This window comes from Typopeltis vanoorti, chromosome 3 (genome assembly GCF_054136105.1).
Source record: "Typopeltis vanoorti isolate ZY-2024b chromosome 3, IOZ_Tvanoo_1.0, whole genome shotgun sequence".
Classification (NCBI taxonomy): Eukaryota; Metazoa; Arthropoda; class Arachnida; order Uropygi; family Thelyphonidae; genus Typopeltis; species Typopeltis vanoorti.
The window spans coordinates 129,325,001-129,347,125 of NC_143551.1; the positions used below are offsets into that span (position 1 = coordinate 129,325,001).

General features: G+C 34.7%; 1 protein-coding gene across 4 annotated transcripts in view; it reads left to right on the forward strand.

Moving 5' to 3' along the window:
* The window catches only part of LOC150108562 (myocyte-specific enhancer factor 2C-like), a 279,724-nt gene that overhangs the window by 102,692 nt on the left and 154,907 nt on the right, over window positions 1-22,125 (forward strand). For all 4 annotated transcript variants that reach the window (XM_090415997.1, XM_090416001.1, XM_090415999.1 and 1 more), the window contains exon 2: window positions 11,381-11,547. The gene's annotated coding sequence lies outside the window, so the exon portion shown is untranslated. The remainder of the gene's footprint in view (window positions 1-11,380; window positions 11,548-22,125) is intronic.

Sequence of the window (22,125 nt, forward strand, 5' to 3'; positions counted from 1 at the left end):
TGGAATCTGCATCTCATTGGAAAGTCATTAATCTGATCAATTCTGAAGTGTGGCATAGCATCTGCACCAATCAGAGAATAAGACTAAACTTTTCAGTACCTTATCACTGTTAAATATATCAAATGATTGTGCTTTCTGTACTAATCAGTATAATTAGAAACCTAGCTACTTTTCTCTGCAACTTTTCAGTGTAAAGATTATGAAAAAGAAATTGAAGATTTTCTTTACTGCAAATCAGTCTTGAACATAATGCATGCAGTAGTGAAATGTTCAACATTTCGGATTCTTTCTTTCAGGAAAAACTGAACTTATTGGAATATATAATGATGGGATGAATAGAGTGAACTTGTGATCCTTCCAAAGATGACTTGCAGAATCTTTCATGAGGCCGTAATAATGAAGTGAAGAATTTAAGACTCTTTTGGATGCTGTTATAAAGATAATTTCATAGAGGTACATCATTAAACTCAGAATTGTTTTCTAGATAGCTAGCAGTAGTAAGCATGTATTTTCAACCACTGAAATTGACAATTCAGAGGTGGTTTTGGCCTGATCGACTGAATTGATGAGGTGTTACTATTTTCAAAATATATGAAATCATTTGTCCATTTTAATGATCTGGATTACAAAGTCAGCATATCTTTTTGATAACTTGAGCAAGTTAAATGGCATTTCTCTGAAATTTCAAGAAAGAAATATAACCACTTTTAAAGATTATTTTAAATTGTATATGTCAACTAACAGTACCCATGCAGCTGAAATTATTGAAGCATGTACAGGCATTGAAAGAAGCTTTGAATTTTTTTTTATTTATTTTTTTTTCAACATCTAATACAAGGATGTACAAGAAAACCTTTTGCTGATTATTTTCATATGTACATACGTGCTTGCTAATCTTGTTGCCGAAGTTGTCATCAGTACATATAGTGGAGCACTTGTTCATACGCTGAATCATTGGCTGATTTTTGGTTGCAGAGATGGCAGGTATATTTGATATATGACCTTTGTCTATTTATACAATTGAAACTTGTTTTGCATATACACTGAAATTAAAACATACCATATTTATCGAATATAACTCGCACATTTTTTCCCAAAATTAAAGCTAAAAAATTGTGGTATGGATATATGCAGGGATTTTTGGAGACTAAAGTTTTCAGGAAAAAACTGAAAATGGATATGACTTACCAAGAATCTCTTATTCGCTATCACTTCTTCCAGCCTCGAGAGCAGTTTCCTTCTGTCTGTTGTCAAAGTCATCTACCCAAATAGTGTCATCTTCTTTCTCATTATTTCAAGCAAAAATTACCAGTAATTTACAGGTCTTGTAAATTGCCAGTGATTTACAAGATGTGAGATACGTGATGAACAATCCTTCACGAATGACTAATGAGAAGTGAAAGCAGAGTGCGAAACAGACAGCAATCTGTTTTTAGACAGACAGCTCGTCTTTATAGCTGCTCTATCTCTACTAACCTACCAGTAGGTTAGTAGAGATAGAGCAGCTATAAAGACGTGCATATGATTGGTGCGGTATTAACAAAAGATCACATGCCCCAACTACAAAGGCAAGCTGACAATTGTTAAGTTGAAATGCTAATTCTCTTCAACCAAATTCCATAATATCTGAAAACTGCCATTACAATATTCACTATATATTTCTTAGGCTTAACACATTCACGATGGGGCGGTATTTTGCCCTTTTATCATTCCGATGGAACTTCTCATTACCGTTTGTGTACCACTTCTGCATCGCGCAGGAGGCTCAACTCACACAAAGTTTCAACATTTTGGTTGAATTTTATTGCTGCTTGTTTGCGTGGCGGTTCCATATTGAGTTGGCAGGTGGACTCTCACATGCATTATATGGGCATGTTTCAATTCGTGGTAGAATTTTATTTGAAGTTAGCCTTTGTAATCTCTCTTAATGACATGGAAAATTTCAAATGCAATCAAACATACACTTATTTCATGTAATTGAAAAATTAGACCATAGTTTTTTTAGTTAGTGTTTGCCAGTGCAACATATGGTTTTGCTTGGGTCTATGCAGCATAATTTCAATGGGAGGAAGACGTGATTCATTAGTTAGTGTGTTTTTATCCCAGTTGTCTCTAATTGCATTGTTTGTTGAGAAATATATTACACAGACTGCAAATGTCTCTGTATATTATTTAGTGACAATAAAACTGTGTTGTTTACCGTGGGGGGGTGAGTTACTATCACCTCGATGCGAATGTGTTTAAACTTTTTTCCATGTGTGAGGTATATCTAAAACTTTTCTTTTTCTTTTTTCGTAAAGTAAAATCTGGGGTGAGAGTTATATGTGAGGGCGAGTTATATTCGAGTAGATACAGTATGCAAATATAAATTGGGCTAATTGATATTATAATTACTACTGAAGATGAAACTATGTTATCTTAAATTTTAAATTGAATATATTTAATAAATTTCAAAAGAAAATTACTATTAGCTGTGGTTATGAGAAAATAAAATGGTACATTGACTGCTTATTTAATGTAGTTTAGCTCACATAATAGAAGTTATTCTAGGATTCGCTAGTTCACTACCTTTTCTGAGGTGAAAATGTGCTTTCAGTGGGCATGCAATCACTAACGTAGTAGTTATATAATATTGACAAATCTTTGTACTTTCAGTATGCACATTATTTTTCCTCTAGTATTTCCTCATAATTTAATCTCTCTTTCACACACGCATGCACAAATTATTTAAACTTAATGTTTGTTTATAAACCAAAAATATCAAGTGCAGTTTTTGAGATTTTGAACTGGGATTCCCCCCCCCCCCCCCCCCCCCCCGACTGTATACAATATTTGCATGTTTTCTTGGAAATTGTGATCCAATGAAAACATTTTTAAAGCTTTCACTCTTGGTGTTTAAAGAAAAAGAAAAAAGAAAGAAACTTTTGAAATTTCTCACAACTTGTATTAAAAAAAAAAAAAAAAAACTGACAGGGTTATTCTTAAATAATACAGTTGTGTCCACTCTTACCCTATATGGTACAGTGGTGCCTTTGTGTTGAATCATGTGAATTCAAAACTAGTGACTCAGTTTCAAACTCACATGAACACAAAATCATTTGAATGAATGAGCATAGCAGCATTGCTCCTCCAGGATGATAGAGCTGTTTGTAATATATGAGTGTGCCAGTTCATATTGTATCTGAAACTTTGGTATCTGTACAATAAAAACAGATTCCAGGATGAACCTTCACGGATACCAGCATTAGCTATTAGTTATGTTGATTATTTACCTCACAAATGCAGTATAATAAAGTATGAAGGAGAAAATGTATTATTTTCCAGGGACCTTTCATGTAAGCCTTAACTGGGACAACTGCAATGTTTGCAATATGATAAAAGATATCAGTGGAAAATGGCTTTTGGAAGAAACTTCAGAAGACTGCAGAGTTGTTCATAATGCTGAGAAAGTTCAAATAATTTTTTTCTATAATGTAAATTTGTGGATCAGGCTTACAGCAAATTGGAAAGCTACCCATCTTGATATGTATCCACAGTTTGATGTTAATAATCACTTGGCAACTGGTAAATGCTATAAAATAATTTATACAAAAAATGTTGTAAATATTGGATTTTATTCTAAAGCATTTCTGACATTCTAACATGACACCTTTTTTTTTTTCCCCCCCTATAGGCCTATAGTTTTAACTTTGTTCATTTTAAATGATAATCTCAATGAGTTTGTTCATCTAATAATATATTAGTATTGTGCATTTGTGCATGGGCAGAACAGTGAGGTAAAAGAATAAATTGTTAAAATTGGATTTGATGATCTATAAATTGCACTCTTTAGAAAATTCATAAGAGATAAGACTTCCAAAAGACAGCAGTTAAAGGAATGAATGAAGAATGAAAGAAAGAAAAAAAAATCCATTTTGTGATCTTTGGAGTTAAGTTGTAAAGGAGTTTAGAAGAGCACATTTTAACAGATTTAAAAGAGCAGGAATTATTGATGTCAGTTCTGCTGGATAGTGTCGATGAAAACATTTGCACAAAATGTAAACAGCAGAAACTGAACATTTGTGTGAAAGTGTAGAGTGAAATTTTGTAATGTACCAATGAAAGGTGGAAAACACATCGTGCATTAGTACTATGGATGGGGATAAGAGGCAGTTTCCCGCAATTCAGAAACCATGCTCTACATACCAAACATGGAACTTTTTTCAATCCATTTCAGGCCTCCAAAAAGAAAGACATTGATCTCCCACTTAAAGACATTCACAAATATCCATGCTAATGGCAGAATGGGATCCCATAGTTCATTGGTTGAAGAGAGTCATTAATCAACCTAATTGTCCTCCTGTATTATGTTTGGTATTTTAGGGGGTGCCACTTCAAGCATTTTGGAGTCAAGTCACTGCAAGAAGAAAGTGGTAGGGTTGCAGAGGCCCTTTCCACATAAGATGAGATGAGATGAAATAGCTAATTAAGAAAGATTCACCCCCCCCCAGCCCTCAAATACTCTAATAGCATTGGGACAAGGAGCAAGAAGAGAGAGGAAAGAAAAAAGGGGAGGGATCAGTCTACAGATAATATAACAGATGTATATTACATGAAGTAAGGCATGATCTAGCATCAGGTACCTCAGGTTTGCCAAGCCTGTACTCACTAAAGTGAGCTCTTGAGGAAATAATGGAAGTAATGAAAAGAATTGGGGTTTTCCCTCAACACAATCAGGTCGATAGCCAACTTGTACAGGGAGCAAGAAGCCACGGTAAGGACAGGTGTTGGATCGACTGGTTGGCTTCAGGTGGACAAAGGAGTTAGGCAAGGGTGTTTACTTTCTCCTCACTCGTTCAGTATATGTATGCAGAGGACATCACGCGTGAAGCATTAGATAAGCGCTTAAGACAGGAATTAGGATAGGTGGTAGATTGATCAGTATGCTGATGATACTGAACTCCTTTGTAATGACAAGGAAGAACTAGGACAAATTCTTGATAAAGTTAACAAGATCAGTAATAACAGAGGACTTCAACTCAATCCTAGCAAGACAAAGATTATGATTCTCAAAGGAAATACAAACAGGGAAGTTCTTAAGAAACAAGTGTACCTTAATGGAGAAAGAATTGAAGAAGTCAGCAAGTTTGAGTACCTGAGATCCATGTGAAGAATTGCTGTTCAGAAGACGTCAGAAGAAGAAGATTAAGAATGGCTAAAATAACAGTCAGAGATTGTCTAAAATCTGGAAGGATGAATCTGTCTCCATCATGGGAACAAAGTTGAGAATTTTGAATGCAGTTGTTTTTCCAACAGCGACTTATGGATATGAGACTTGGAACCTAAAGAAGTCAGATAAGAAAAGAATAGCTGCTTTTTGAGATGCAGTGTTACAGAAGGCTGTGGAGGATATATACTGAATGGTGTACAAATGAATGAGTGTTAGAAAAGATCAGTAGAACTTTAAGTTTTTGTGTTGGATGGTGATATGAATTTTTATATATGTATTGGCCTGTGTGTGCATGTGCGCACGCGGTCGACAGTGAAGGAGAGGCAGCCTGAGGGAAGACATGTGACAGGTGTGTGTCTAGAAAAGGAAGAGTTTTGTTGTTTACAATCTCAATGGTAAATTGGATACATTTGTGTTGTTTGTTCAGGTGGCTTAGGAATGTATTTAATGCTTTGTGGCCATGGGGCATCACAGCTGCGAAACATTAAATTAAGATGATGGATTTCAAACCTGCATCTTCAGAGCAGTTAATAAACATCCTTTTAAAAAATAGTTTTGTGGTGTTATAATATCATTAAAATAAGTTATGAATATATTTATTTAGTTGCTGATATTTTGCTGGTTTTATGTTGAGCCCATACACTAGAGGTTGGTTAATCAACCCATATTACGTTATTACCGCATATGGGTAGTGGATCAGGAAAGGAGAAACTTGTTTACATTTAATTTAAAAGCTTATATATTGCATTTCCTTGGGAAATGCATCAGGTGAAGACTGTTCCAAAATACAGTAGCAGGAATGAAGGAGGAAAAGAAACTTGTTCTATGGGTTTCAAGGTGTACTGCGAAGGGATGTTGGGTGGCAGCTGAATGTGTTCCAATGGACTTAGTACTGAGTGGGGGAATTATTGATGCTATTTCAGATGAACATTTGCCATGGAAATATTTATAGAATACACATATTGCAGAAAGCAAATGCCTGTGCAAAAGTGGGAGGAGTAAGTTGGTAAGAGATAGGTTATTAATCATTGCCTTCCTCTGTATTGAGTCAAGCAGTTTGAGGGAGCTCTTAGAGACCCCACTCCAAATGTGAGAGAGCAATATTCAATAGCTGGGCAGATTTGTGATTTGTATAAGGTTAACAGCTATTCAGAGGTCAAGAGACATCTTGAGCAAAAAAAGAGAAATCCTAGTTTTCTAGTGGCTGAGGATACAAGAGAGGCTTTATGAGGGTGGTCTGAAAAGTTCTTGCCTTGACCATAGAAGGCAACACTATCGGCAAAATTTTTGTTTTCTAAGTTGTACATCTCTCATAAGCATCCATGTGAAATTGCAAGTCATTCTATCAAGTAGTTTGTTTTATACAGCTGTCTGAAGCAAAAGTGTTGTCTGTATCCCTTGAAATGGATAAAATTGAGTATCATCTGGTTATAAAATTCTTTGTAAAAGAAGGTTTAACACCAAAAGAAATTCATTTGAAGTTCATAAAAGTTTATGGGCACTCTTCTCCTTCGTTTTTGACAATTAAGAAATGGGCTGCGAGTTTAAACGTGGCCATACCAGCCATGAAGATGATCCATGTGAAGGCCATCCAAAAAGTGTAACAACACCAGAAATCATTGATCAAGTGCACAATATGGCATTGGATGACCAGCAAGTCAAAGTGCATGAAATTGCTTAGACTATAGGCATTTCAAAAGAACGTGGAGGATATATTTTGCATGAAGAATTGCAAATGGAAAAACTTTGCGCAAGATGGGTGCTGCTCACAGCAGATCAAAAATGCACTCGCATGAAAATCTCTGAACAATGCTTGGAGCATTTTAAAAAGAATAAAACTGATTTTGTGCATCGGTTTATTACTATGGATGAGACTTGGATTCACCATTACACACCAGAATCTAAACAGCAGTCAAAACAGTGGATAGTAGCGGTTGTTCAGCGCCAAAGAAGAAGGAAAGGAAAGCAGGAAAGTTCATGGCATCAGTGTTTTGGGATGCTAAAGGCATTTTGTTTATTAATTATATTGAAAAGGGTAAAACAATAACCAATGAATATTATTCTGATCTTTTAACCAGACTAGACAAAAAAATTCGTGAGAAAAGACCCAGTTTGCAGAAGAAAAAAATCATCTTTCATTAGGACAATGCACCTGCCCACAAAAGTGTTTTGGCAATGGTAAAATTAAGGGATCTGCACTATGAATTGTTGGAACATCCACCTTATTCCCCAGATTTAGCTCCCTCAGACTTCTATCTCTTCCTAAAACTCTATCATTCTATCTTTTCACTAAAACTCTTCCTCGCTGGTCAGTGTTTTTCTTCGAATGAAGAGGTGATTGCAGCTATAGAGGGGTATTTTGCAGATCTTACTGAGAACCACTACAGGGACTGGATAATGCACTGGAGCATCACTGGAATAAATGTATTGGTCTTAAGGGAGATTATGTTGAAAAATAAAAATAATTTCGAAATTATAAATTCGAGTTTTCATTGTTAGGCCGAGAACTTTTCAGACCACCCTCGTATGTTGGGATGATTCTAAAAAGAAATCTCATCTTGTCTGGAAGTTTGAATGTTGTCAAAAATAATACTGGGGGAAAATGATTGTTTTTTTGTGAGAAATAAGAGAACAGGGTTTTACTAGCATTGAAATTGACAAGGTTATCTTAACCCCATTGGAGGATGGCTTGGTGATCAGAATTGAGGACAATGGTGGTTGATGTTCTTTTGGTTGAAGTGAGTTGTGTAGAGTAAGGCTTGTCAAATGAAAGGAGGAGTGCAGTATGCTGTCATCTGCGAAACTGTGTATTGGGTTGGAGGTCAACTGAAATAGGTCATTGATATATATAGAAAGGAAGAGGATTGGCGAGAGAACAGAACCTTTTGGAACCCAGGCATCAGTTGAAAATTCAGAAGATAAGGAAGAAACTGTCCAACTTCAGAACTCCAGAGACAGACCAAATGATTGGAGTTTGCTTAGTTGAGCCTCTGTGCCAGACCCTGTCAAAAGCTCTGGAGATATCAAGTATAACCACTTGAGATTCACCAAACTAAAGCACCAGATATTTGGTCAGAGCATGCTGAATTAAATTTTATAAACAAATGTTTTGCACCAGAGATATATATATGCATTAAATTTTTTTGTTTTTAGAGTATTTTTTTTTCCTCAAAAGATTTGTTTATAAAATTTAGTTGCTCTTCGGCCACATTTCAAACTTCGTATTTGGTTATTCAGCTGAATCGTGGTTCGACACATCCCTAGTTAGTTCTGTAAATTCAGGCAGTACCTGTTTATAAACCCTTTTGCTGTCCAGTTTTTATGTGGCTTGTGAATGTCAGGACCTGGTTGCAGCAGAGTTTCTGCCAGGTCTAAATCCATTCTGTTCATTGTATAAGATGGCTTCTATTTTTAGAGAAATCCTACAGAGGATAATCTTTTCAAACAGTTTGTAAAGAGTATAGAGCAATACTGTATAGTGGTAGTTGGTAGGGGTCATCAGTTGACTTGTTAGGTTTTGGCAAGGCTATTATCTTTGATTCATGCCCAAGTTTTGGAAGGTGCTCATTGTTTATTATTGTGGAGAAGAAATTACTCAGATTTTTGCTCTTAGGCACCAAGGTGATTAAGAACATCTGGAAGGATGCCATCAGTGCTAGAGGTCTTACATATTTTAGTTAGAGAGCTTCATGAGTTTCATCTAGAGTTACTAGATCAGTTTCCAGTAGATGTGGGACATGATTAGGGAAAACATTTTTTTGTGAAGGTGATCGATCTCTTCTTTGGTGTTTGTGTTAATTTGGGGTTTAGCTTTTTTGTGCTAAGATTTTTGCAATATAGTTTGGATTTACTTTTCCTATAGTTCTGTGTAGAGTGCTGGTGCCTCCCAGTCAACAGAGCAGTGACCAAGCCTTATGACTTGATCTTGTAAAGTTGAGGTTGTTTATTTCTTCATGCCCTTCTACCATCATCCAATGACCTTGAGCGGACAGAAGTGTCTGATGGTTCTGTTGTTCATATTCTGCCAAAAGAATGCTACTTTCAATTGATCAGTTTGGTGTTTCTAAATCATCTGGGGATGTCTATTGGCAGATGTCATGAGGAGTTCAGTAAATCATTCATAAGTATTCATTGTAAGTGGAATTTTGAATTAAGTGAATTTTCGCCAGTTTTCCTGAGATTCCTTTGGGGTATTGGGCAAGTATTTATTCTGAGGATTTTAAATCCTATAGTAATTAAACAAGGTCTGTGGGGAAAAGGAGGGTCGATGTGAGTGTTAACAGTAGTAAAGTGGAAATCAGGGATTGTGTCTGATTCTCATCTTCCAGATTTAAATGTTCAAGGTTATTTGCTGTCAGTTGCAGACCTGGGTTGTTATCATTATTGTATCCCATAATATACTGTGCAAGTTGAAATTCTCAAGGATGATGCTCAGATGGGCTGACTGAAGAAATGCAATGTTGGCCAGTTGAATTAGAGGAGGCTTATATACATTGTAGATTAAGAAATTGTGCAGACTGATACCAACAAATAAATACATTTTTGAATGTCCCAGAGATTCAGAGGTGCTTTCCAGATTTGTTTTTGTGCAGATTGCCAGGCCATATTTCATCAGGTTTATCACCAAGGATGTAGCTAGGAATGGTAATATTTTCTTGTGAAGTGTGATAAGGTTTTGTAGAGCAACAATGTATATTCTGTGTCTGCTAAGGATATTATTTATCACCTCTGATTTTGACTTAGTAAATCCCTTAATGATCAGCTAAGGATAGTCAGGCAATTCCTGATTGTTGTTTTCACTGAATTTTTAAGGTGTTTGAAATTATTTGGAAACCTTTAGTGGACTTTTTTGAACATAGCCATCTTCCTAAACTGTGGACATGAACTTTGTTGACCTGGGCAATGTTCAAAGCAGTATGCCTGCTCTGATGGTGTGTGTGCTCATTTCTTCTGTCTAGGATACCATTATTGGCATTTGGACTCCAGTGGGAGGTATTAGTTAGAATTTGCTACTTGGAGGCTGGTGCAGGCTACTATAGAGGCCATTCCTGACATGGAGCAGACTTGTGCAGCTACACATTATTGGATGGACAGTCGCTGCAGTTGATCTTCAGGTACCTCCACAGGGGCATGCTTAAATGACAGCATAGGGCACCATATCATGTTGTCGTCTTAGAATTCTGTGGCATTTTGGTTTCAGAGGCCTTGCCAGAAATCCCTCCATCACCCCCAGTAGCAATGCTACTGTTAATTTAGCAGGCTATCCTGCTTATGTCAAGGCTGTCTCAATATCTGGGGGATCTAATATCTGCCACCTTTGTACCCATCCAGTTGTGGCCAGCTCCGTGACTTGGAATAGCAGTGCTGAACAGAGCACTTTCTTTTGTGTGTGTACAGGAAGTTTTACCACTTTACAAGGCTTTGGTAAGATCATATTAGGACTATTATTTGCAGACATGGTCACCTGGGTTCTAAGATGATGGAGGGATGGTTGAAAGATGCCACAGCAAGTAAATCAAGGTAGCTGAGCATATGAGGACAGATTGAGGGAATGCAGTATTTAAAAATTCAAGAATAGACTTTGGAGAAAAGATATGATGAAAACATAAGTTAGTAATGAGATCTGACAGCATGGATACTAATGGGTTCTGCTGCTTTCAGTTGACAAAGGGTTTGGTTGGGAAGCATTTTTTAGGTTCTTCTCATGACGTGTAGAATGGGCTATTATTAGAAGTTGTGAGTGCATTTTTGGTTAATGCTCTTTGAAAAAGAGAGGGTATTTGGTATGAATAACAAAAAAAAAAAAACACTCCTTGAACTCCCTAGAGAAGAGTTATGATAAACAAATAGTTTACTATTTATTTTGGTATTTCTTCTTTGTTTACAATGGCCATCATTATTATAGGCATAAATTTTATTTAATTATTGTTCCGCTCTGCATTTGTATCTTTATGCCTGAATGCTTTAGTGAAAAGTGATATAGCAGCTTATATAGTTAAATGTAGTTAATTATTATCGCAAGGCACTCTAGTGTTATCCATTAAGTTGTACATGGGTATTTGACATTGTTTTCAAATGAGCATAATGTTTTATTAGTATCAGAAACATTCATCACATCAAGTGACCTGCCTTTTCATGCTTTGGTAATTATAATATTTTTGTTCTGTTTAGGCAGTGTGAATGATTTACGGATATGTGCCATATCCATTTCTCAAGATGTTAGCCTTATCTTCAGGTAGAGATCCTTCTTTCAATCCTCTCTTTTGCTATTGACCATAAAACCAAGCAAGCAAGGGAAATATTATTCAGAGCGAATGCAACATTGTGGCCTTTGCTAAGTATATTATTTTCTTCTTTACTGCATTTGTTTAGTTAATTAATTTTATTGTGCTGAAGTTCAGAATTTGAAAACCTTACATTTTGCTGAGTTTGGGATGAAGTTAACATGTTAATTTCATCCAACTTCAATGGTAAAGAGATGGCAAGCATCTGAGGTAACTCAGCTGAAAGTTAATTAATACCATAATATTTTGCTGTTGTTATAGCAGCAAAATAAATATATAATGCCATTCACAGACACCGTATTGTGTATATTCTGTAAAGGAATAATTGTTCGGTAAATCTTGTCCTTAATTCAGTACAGTTGGTACCCAGTTAAGCTTACCAGGTCATTATGTTCTTGTTTAATCCTCTATCCAATTGTCAAACCAGGTTCGTGCATGAAGTATCTTCATGACCAGGCTACTTATATAAAGGCTGATGACTTCACATCAATTGCCTCAAGTATTCATAATGCAAAGCACACTTCCTTTCATACATAATTTCAGCTGTGCTTTGCATTATGGAATACTTTAGGCAATTGATGTCGAGTCATTAGCCTTTATATGAGTCCCTAACTTCCCTGAGGTCTCTCTTAATAATAATAATAATTTGAAAGATGGTACATTTAAATGTAAACTACCAAAAGTCAGTTGATACCCAAATCCATTCAAGGATTGGTTAACTGAGAAATTGTATCTGAAGATCTGAAAATTGTGAAATGACAGTAATTAAGGTTTCCCAAATTCTGGAAAGTATAACATAGATGCAGTTGTCAATATTTAACAGTGTTTTTTTAAAATTCATTCTGATTCTAAAAAACAATTCTCTGATTTATATTTTCTGGTTAGAATTATAGCAGTTTTTATAGGTATTATTTCTTGGAAAATTTCCATTTTACTCCTCTAAGAAAATATTATTTTTATGGCTATTTTTGTTTAGGAGATCTCCTTTTATAATGTCATTGGCATTTTATGGAATACTTTAGACAACTGATGTGAGGCCATCAGCCTCTATATAGTTATGAAGATACTTCATGCACAAACTTTATTTGCTTACACCTGGATAAAGGACTAAACAAGGATATAATTTCCTGGCAAGTTGAATTTAGTTTGTAACCAAGTGGAAAAACTTTCTATAATTGTTATCCAAGGATTCTTTCTTTTCATCCTTTAGTTCATCTTGGGGTTATAGGATCTGCTTATGCAGACATATATTGACCAGACAGGAAGAACGATGAATTCTCTCAGATAAGTACTTGAAAGTCCAGTCCACAAAATCATGATGCCCTGTGCACCACACAGTTGGAAGAAAATGCTATAATTCTAACCAGAAGATATAAATCAGAAAATTGTTTTTTAGAATCAGCATGAATTTTTTTTAAAGAAAAACACTGTTAAATATTGACAACTGTATCTATACTTTCTAGAATTTGGGAAACCTTAATCACTGTAATTTCACAATTTTCAGATCTTCAAATACAATCTCTCAGTTAACCAATCCTTGAATGGATATGGGTGCCAACTGACTTTACGTAGTACATTTAAATGTACCATCATTTAAATTGTTATTAAGAGATAGAGAGAGATTAAGAAAAGTCTCATTGATAACGTTATTGTTGATAGTGGATTTTTTTCTCTCTGGTGCAGGACACTAGAGAGTGTACAGAGGATTTGAAATTGGAAGTGATCATTATTTAGTCTTCAGCAGGATAAAATTAAATTTCATATTGAAAAGAATAACATGTAAGAAAGTTTTAAAGCGAATAAAAGTTGAGCAGCTCTTAGATGTGAACTGTAGACTAAAATACACAAACCTTATTCAAGAGAAAATGAAAGAATTTGAGAAAAGGAACCAAACCCTGGAGATTCAGTGGCAAGCCCTGAAAAAAAAAAACATTGATTCTACCAGAGAGGCATGTGGTGAGGTTGTCTGCAAGGATAGAAAAATCAGAACTCCATGGTGGACACAGGAAGTTAAAGAGGCTGTGAAGGAAAAGAAGAAAGCATATCAAAAGTTCCTGGCAAATAAGTCAGCTTGTGCTCTTAGAGAATACAGAGACAAATGTAAGAAAGCTAAAACACTATGTAAAACTAGCTAAACAAAAGTCATGGGAGGATTTGATAAGAACATTGAAAATAAATATCAAGAAGGTGGCAAGATATTCTAAAGGTTGTTGAAGACACTCAGAAATGGAGGAAAGAGTGCTGTAAAAGGAATTAGAGATAAAGGTCAGTGGTGCACCCAGAGGGGAGGGGCTATGCATTCAGTTGGATCTATGCATTACCATACTGAACATGGCTTAATTACATCTTTAGTTTTAACACACTTGCGAATAAATTCAGCTTTATAGCAGCATGACTTCAGCTGTTTGTTCTATTCTGCAGATTTGAATTGTTGGATAATTATGTATTGAGATATACTTAGCAGAGAAGATAAATGCACAGCTGCTGTTCTTGATATAAAGAATTTAAGGTGGGGAAACTTATTTTGAAAGCTATTACTGACTATTGATTAACAGTAATGATACAAGTAGCCAAGTCAAAAAAAATTACAAAGTTAGAAGTTTCATTTTTGGAGCTGAGCTTATAAATCACGTAAAAACACAGCGTATTCAGTAGTATTTATGGCTGTCATGAGGGCTCATTAGAAACAAGTCACACTTAATAGTTAAATTGTAACTGACTGCTTGATTTACAAACTGTATGAACACATCTTTGTGTTGTGATTATTCTCAGAGATAAAACTTCATTTAATTAATATTATTATTATTTTAAAGGCTGTGGCTATCGATAGCAAAACTAAAAGTTGAATCATTGCAAATCATGAGCCAAATTATCTTGGATATTACATCTCTTTTAAGTAGCATTGATTTGAGGAGAAAAAAAATTGTCAAGTTTGAGATTTTTTTGACAGTAGCATTTTATTTATTTAACTTCCTAGTTTATTCAGGCTATTTTATTTGATAATACAAATTCAGAAGATGGATATTGATGAATTTCTTTCTCCCATGTCTTGAGGTAATTATTTTATAGAAGTACTTAAGCAAAATATTTTTTCTTTTTTTGTAAGAGGAAAATATAAAAATGTTCTCCCTCTTTTGAACCTGCCAAATTGTATCTTGCCATTTATCAGCATCCTAGGATTAATTCATTATTTATCCTCTGTCCCTGCTCTTTTTTAAAAACTTGTTCATAATAAAAATTGTAGCTGCACACTAAAATCACTCTCAACAATGAGGAAATGGAAGACTTTCTGGCATCAGTGCAATTTAGTTCACATGAAAAAGTTTTTTTCATAGGTATAAATTATGGTATTTCCTTTCATTGCAGTTCTTTTCTTCATTTGGAAGGTTGTGTCTGGCAAATATTTCTTTAAGCTCACTATATGAAAATGCATAAGATTGCAGAATAAGCCTTAAATTTTGTATATATGCAACTATGATTTTGAAACTGTTTTAGAATCCCCCATAGATTATTTATAAAATAATGACCATTTAGTGTCAGAAAAAACTGAAATTATCATTGAATTGTCATTGAATCTCAGGATTAATGTTTAAATTACATTCTACGTTAAGGAATGGGAAGTGTCTTGAATAATTTTCTTTTGATTTCAAAATTCATCAACTTATGCATTATTATATGCAACTGATGAAGTTACAAAAATGGGAATAAATTTACCTGGAAATTTCTGAAGTTTGGGCACTATTTTCATCACATTTCAGAGTAAAAAACATTTGTGGAAATTATCATTAGCACACAAACTCATTGAACTATGGTTTAAAAACTCTTCTGCACTCTCCATGCAATCTTAGTCAATACATTCCCCCTCACCAACTACTCTCCTTATACAGCTTCCTATCTCTCTCCATTCTATGAAATATCTCTTCTGTATTAACTTAGTAATAATACCATAATAAATTGTTTTAATCTCATCACCCTTCCTCATCCAATAGATTTTGCAAATGGTCTTTATTCTCAATCAGTCCTTGTGCCTAATATTCCAGAGAACTAACATTACCTTAGTAACTTCTTTTCTCTGGATCCTTTTCAGTACCTCTGTAAATCCCTTTGGAAACCAAGTGACCAAATCTGCATGTGATATTTCACATCATTGTCATTCATTTAATGTTATCATTCTTGCAGTGTAGACTCTAAATTTCAGGTCCTGTTCCGACATAACCTCCAAATTCCTTATTAATTTGATTTTCATTAATATATTTTTACCAGTTGTATACTTGCACCACTAAATTTCCAAACCTTGCATTTTGCAACTGAACTGATAGTTTCATCCGCCTGCTCACTGCAACAGTTATCTGTTATCCTCTAAGACCATAAAATCTACTTTATCTCTCATAGTATCCCAACTTTGCATCATCTACAAATTGTACACCCCCCCCCCCCATTTAAACTCTCCTGAGATCAATAGCATATAATCTAACAGATAAGTTTAGATATTGATAGTTATTCATGACTTATTTTTAATGGTATCACCAAACAAACTATTTTATCAAACTATGTTTCATTAACTGCTTACATTTTTCTTAATTTTGGATCAGTATCATCAGAACACAACATAGCTTGTATATGCGACAGTGAGTAAGTGAAACAATACAATTGTAAATGGACAAAAGATCTGAATTCTTATTTTGGTGCCCTCTAATGTTCTAAAATATAAAATAAAATTAAAAAAAATACAGCTATGTGGGAGTTGCTCTTAAGATAAGTCTCCCAAATTTTTGACAACCATAATTTTTGCCAATTAATGCAACCATATTTGTTCAGGTTAGGTGAATTCTTCATAGCCATGGCTAACTCAAAAAAAATAATCTTTCAAATCTGTAATGACTTCTAAATAGCACATTTGTTTTCTTCCTTCTAATCCTGTGTGAAAAGGTGATCAAAGCATGGTCTGCGAGTCCTTACTTGCCATAATAGCCATAATAATAGTAGCGAAATGTATTTTTTATTTTCTTCCAGCAGATGTTAACCAATCTTCCTGTTTGCCCATAGTAGGCCAAGTTAGTCACAGGGAACTTCATACACTCCAAGGTGTGCTAGAGGGTGAAGTTTATCCATAGGTGAGTGGATCGCATATACAAGCTGTGTTGTGCTGCTCTGATGATGCTGATTTGAAATTGAATTTGATTTGAAATTAGTGAAATATAAGCAGTTAATAAAACATCATTTGATAAAATAGTTTGTTTGGTGTTGTTAATACCGTTAAAAATAAGTCATCAATAACATAAGTTAAACGGTATGATCCTTAAACAGAGCCTGCAGCACACCAGCATTTCCTGTTTTGGTATATCATGCTGCACATACAACTTTTGGGCATTGCCTATCCAATTTAATCTGTTATCTAAACCTGTCCATCACAGATTTATTATCAACTTGTCATGATGGTAATGTAAAAGTCTAGTAAAAAGTAACATTTAAAGAAGACATTTTAAAGATATTCTTAATTCATGCTTCCAAATTCAGTGCACTTTAATTCATTGTGTTTAATTTAACGATTTAAATGCACATACCTCAATCTTTCTAGTGAATTTTCTGAAAGAAATGGTTTTTATTTTTTCACATAACTCTCTCCTTCGCTAAGCAAACTGTCATGAAACATCCTGATGTTTCCATTTTCATATCTAATACAAAAGAAAGAGAGATGTTGAGCTGTGAAGGGTTGATTTCTGAATGGAAGAAAAAAAAAAATGAAGCAGTCACTTTCTTGTTCAGTATTTTTTAAATTATAAAATTTATAAAAATAAGGTCAACAGTAACTGAAAGAATCTTGATTTATTTTTTTGAAAATAAATCAAGATTCCGCATCAAAGAACAAACAGTTACTTAAAAGCAGTTTGTTTTTAAATAAACAAGATAATGCTTTATACATGCTCATCATAGATTAGAATTGCATGAATATATATTTTTAAATCCATTGTACTTTCTTCGAAAATCTGTTTAATGCATTAAAATACCCTTTAGCAAAAATTAACTTCAGTTCTCTCTTTCTCTCTGCTCAAATGATCGGCTCTGAGGTTTCCTAGCCAAAAATTATATTTTACAAAAAGTACAGGAAAGCTACTGAAGACACAGCACTAGCCAACACAGATACCATGTAATGCAGCATTAAAAATATTTTCTTTTGATAATTTGCAAATTAACAAATCAATTTACACTGCATTTGCCAGTATATTTTACAAACTACAGGAAAAAAAAAGTGATTTAAAAAAAATTTGAAGAGACTATCGATACATTCAAAAAGTTGCTCTCATTTAGACCATATTGACAAAAAAAAAATTGAAAACTTTATTAGCTGAACAGATGATTTAATTCTTTTGTACCTCTCCATCTATCAGCCCTCATCAGAAAACTATCTTCTTAAGAGATGGAGAGAGAGAAAATAAAAATTACTTTGCAAGGATGAATCAGCATATAACTGAAATATTTTCATTACTGGAAATTCTGTGAATAAAAAATGTTACGCTTAGCTCAATGAGGGATATGATAGGAGACACTGGAAATTCTTTATGACAAACTCTTATTTAAAATCTATCAGACAGGCAGTAAAATTTGTTTTTCTCTTTTATGAGCAAAACTTAGGTGAGATGCTAAAGAAAAGTTGAAATAATCATTTAATAATTATTTCAACTGGCTATAGTGTTTTATGTTGCTCCCATCCACGAAAGGTTATTTTCTAACTTGTAGTACATTTTGTACTATGAGTGGGCTAAGGATTTTTTTTCTATTTTTTTGTATTTTTTAATTTATTTTTTCATAATCCAGAAATTCTTTCATGGAACTTTTTCAAGCCACTTCAGTCTTCCAAATGGGGTGGTGGTCTCACACTGGGCAGTGAAATTCATCTCCCACTTAACTTACAGCACTTAAGTCAGTACATCTGTAACTACTATAGGAGTTTTCTTGTTTCAGTAACTGATTCGATAATTAGAAGGCATGCTTGATATGTTTAAGATCAACGGATGGTGGCAATTGTCTGCCCTAGAACAAATGTACTTTACACACAAGAATATATATTTAGGTATAAGACTAACCTAAAAAATGGTTATGCAAGCCAGGCTAGTAGGTAGCGGACTTTAAAAAGCTTATAAGTATCACAGATTATTATAATTCTCTCAACTAATTTCCCTTATTATAGATGGGTACTACAAGCACTGTACTATGGTCATCCTAATTCATGTCCAGTTCATCTGAATTATGCTATATAGCCACTATAAAGCTCTTACATCTCCATATTTGAGCATTTCTGGCTGAATATAGTCTACTCCAGCTGACTTTCAACTGGTCTCTCATTCTTATTTAACAGTTTTTCAGAGTAATTACTGTAGACATCCAGAATATCTTCACATCTTGATTTCTTTTATAGTACTTTTTCTTCTATCCAGAAACTTTTCAGTTTCCTCCAGACAATTTTGTCACCTTCATGATATTCATCGTCTGTTTTCTTACCAAAGTAAATTATTCTAGACGAGAAATTAAATTCTTAGTTTAATCCTTTACCCAGGTGTAAACAAGTCAAGTTTGGCACAGATTATCTTCATAACTATGTTATTTGTATATAGAGACTGTTGAACTTCACACTGTTGCCTTAGTGTACCATAATGTACAACACATTTCCTTTAAGATGTATATATATTGCTTTGTATTATAATAGGGTTATTACTCAGACTAGTTTTGACCTTTATTGAAGTGAAAAGTAAAGGGTTCTTCATCATAGGCCTAGAATAGTATACAGTATAAGAATGCCTGATAGTATTAGGAGAAAGAAGAGACAGATGACAGTAGAAAAGTTAGAGAAAATGCCTCAACTGGTTTGTATTATCATGTAGCCAAAGGCTGTCTTGTATCAGTCTCATGCAGCTGAACACCCAAAAGATCAGTTGGAACTAAAATCCAGACATGACCAGTACTTAGGTAGTTGGTGTTTTCTAAGTTAGTAGCCTTGAGTTGGTCTTCACTGCCCGAGATCACTCTCTAGTCATTGCTGCTTTAAGACCACAGGGAACTATGAGCATAGAACAGTGTGAAAAACCTCTCATAATAAGTATAAATAGAATTTTATTTCTGTCTGATGAATATTCCATAATGTGGGTAGTCTGCACCTTGTTATCAAAAATTTGTATCCCCTATAATTTTTTCTAAATATAAAAATCGATGGACTGAACAATAGAATTTGCACGTAATGTAAAGCATTCCTATGTTGTCTTGTTGGGGTACCAGGGGTGAAAATGTTGTGCTGTGAGTAATGGAATGTTCAACATATTACTTGGAATGTTCCAGAAATGCAGAGAAAGATGGCAGCTGTAGAATGCATATTCTAGTATTTCTAATGGTGTAATGAACATCATAGATTTGATCTGCAGTGTTAGAGGTACCTCCATTTTATGGCATTTATTGGAAAGTGACCACATGCAATTTTCCTAACAAGATCCCTTAGGATCTTGTTAGGATCCTAGGATATCCTTGAAACTTCATTAAGTTAAACTATTGTTGTTAGTACCCAACTGTGGAAGTTCATGGCAGGAGATATTAAATATTTTCATAGTCCAGATTCTTCTCTTATTGACGGATAGAAGGTTGATTTCAGAATGGTGCAGCAGTCTTGGGATTAAACACAGAATGCTTATGTATTCAAGAACAGTTTCCATTGGGCCATAGTAATAATTTATTCCAAATAGTAGGAGATGAAAACCTGTGTAGTACTGGAGAAGATCTGCATTCGATCAGCTTCTCAGATCTGAGGCTGTATTGGCTTAAAGAGCAGAATTTTAATACTCGAAGCTTAGCTGAAAAAATTCCTTTTTAACTTGTTTTGTGTGAGTATGACCAAAACAATTGGTCGGGTTTACTATATAATGGTTTTTCTGTGGCTTCTCTGATATCTATAATATTCATAAATATTATTATTATATGGTATCTCCATGGAGTCTGGAGATTTATTGTGGGAGATGCAAACCAACTATTACACACACAAAACCTCTCCTTAAACTCATTCACAGTGAGGGAAAACTCAACTAATTATGGCAATACATTCTACACATTCACCAAACTCCATGCAAAAAATCTAGTCTGCACACCCATACAAACCACACTCTTACACAATTTCCATAGATTGCCCCTAGTTCTCTGACTATCATATATTTTATTTTATTTTATTTTTTGCATCAATTTTATGAGGGTGATCTGAAAAGTTCTCGGCCTAACAATGAAAAAACGAATTTATAATTTCAAAATTATTTTTATTTTTCAACATAATCTCCCTTAAGACTAATACATTTATTCCAGTGATGCTCCAATGCCATTATCCCATCCCTGTAGTGGTTCTCAGTAAGATTTGCAAAATACTCCTCTACAGCTGATCACCTCTTGATTCGAAGAAAAACGCTGCCCAGCGAGGAAGAGTTTTAGTTTTGGGAAGAGACAGAAGTCAGAGGGAGCCAAATGCTGGGGAATAGGGTGGATGTTCCAACAATTCATAGTGCAAATCCCTTATAATAAATTTAGTTTAATCCTTGATCCAAGTGTAAGCAAACAAAGTTTGCACCTCAAGTATCTTCAGGACTGAGGCAACTCGTGGTAAAGATGGACCAAGCTCTCAACACTCCTTGTCTCGGTATCTCCCATAATGCAAAGCACATCTCCTTGCAGACATGTATAATGCTATGCACCAACATGTTCATTGCCAATCGCGTGATGCAAGTTCTCACCGCCCGGTCGGTCACGCATTATCGCGTGGACGTCGCTATCAAGTAAAAAAAAATTTTGGCACCACACGAAATTCCAATTTTCAGCTTGGCAATGAACGTGTTAAGGGAAGGGCCACTACCCAGACCGGTTTCGACCTTTATTGAGGTCTCGTCAGTGAGAGCCAGACCCAGAAGTAGTGATACTAAGGCAGAAGCAATGGAGAAGTCATATTTACCTAGATGAGTTGCCAAAAGGTTTCTCACCTTATTATTAAAATTACTCTGGATTTAGAGAAAGATGTTGGAAGTTTTTTGACACTTGGTTAGACTATAATAAATTTAGTTTAATCCTTTATCCAAGTGTAAGCAAACAAAGTTTGCACCTGAAGTATCTTCATGGCCTCTGCATAGTAGTCAAGATGTGGCCAATTCATAGCCTTATAAAGAAGGATATAACTTCTCTGTCTTTACTTGTTAGCATGTTTTTCAGCATCCAAGCAATTCTTTGAGCCATTTTAACAACTTTTGCAATATACCCTCTGAACTTCAATTCCTTGTCCACCATTATCCTCAAGTACCTAGCCTCATCAATTTACTGTAATTCAGCACAATATGATACACTGTATACAATCTTTTCAATCCGAAGTGCATGATCTTACATTTTGCAACATTAATTTGACAATCATTATCCTTTACTCACAATGCCAATGTATATAAATCGTCCTGCAGGATATCTACATCACCTTTATCTACTATGCTCTCCCTTCTTTAGTGTCATCAGAAAAACAATTGAATACCTACCTCTTAAATCTTTCCCTATACAAATTAAAAGTTAGATGAGTGGTCCTAGTATAGAACTTTGAGGTACACAAGTAGTCACCCTGATTTTCCACTC